Source organism: Haliaeetus leucocephalus, unplaced genomic scaffold (assembly GCF_000737465.1).
Source record: "Haliaeetus leucocephalus isolate CR32 unplaced genomic scaffold, Haliaeetus_leucocephalus-4.0 Scaffold186, whole genome shotgun sequence".
In the NCBI taxonomy this organism is placed as follows: domain Eukaryota; kingdom Metazoa; phylum Chordata; class Aves; order Accipitriformes; family Accipitridae; genus Haliaeetus; species Haliaeetus leucocephalus.
Window position 1 is genome coordinate 1,248,884 of NW_010972622.1, and position 524 is coordinate 1,249,407.

Here is a 524-nt window from a genome sequence, read left to right on the forward strand (position 1 = left end):
CGTGCGCGCTGCGTCACTGCCCCGTGCGCGCTGCGTCACCATACCGCGCCCGCCGTGCTGCCCGTTGTCGTAGCAACCGCCCGGACGCGGCGCCGTGGAAGGCTGGCGGGACGCAGCAGCGCCCCCCAGCGCGGTGGAGGGCGCAGCGGGGAGCAGAGACGCTACCTCCGTTTGGGGGCGGAGCCGGACCGCGGCACCGCCTTCATGGGACGGAGCGGGGCCGAGGCGCCAGTCTCCACCCCCTGTGGCCCCGCCCTCCAGCGCGCAGCGCGTGGGTTACCGGCTCCGTCCGGGGCGGGGGGGGGCCGCCCCCGGGGATTCCCCATCTCCCGGGGGGGCCCCGCCCCGCCCCTCCCCATGGCGGGGCCCTGGGTGCTCCCCGTCGCCTCGGGGACTCACGCCGTTCGCGGGGACCCCCGCCGTCTGCCTGGGCCCCCACCCCTGGAGTGGGCAGCGGGGTGGGACCGGGGTGGCCTCCCTTGACCGGAGCGGGTTGCCCGGGGCCGAGCCCCAGCCCCCGGGCA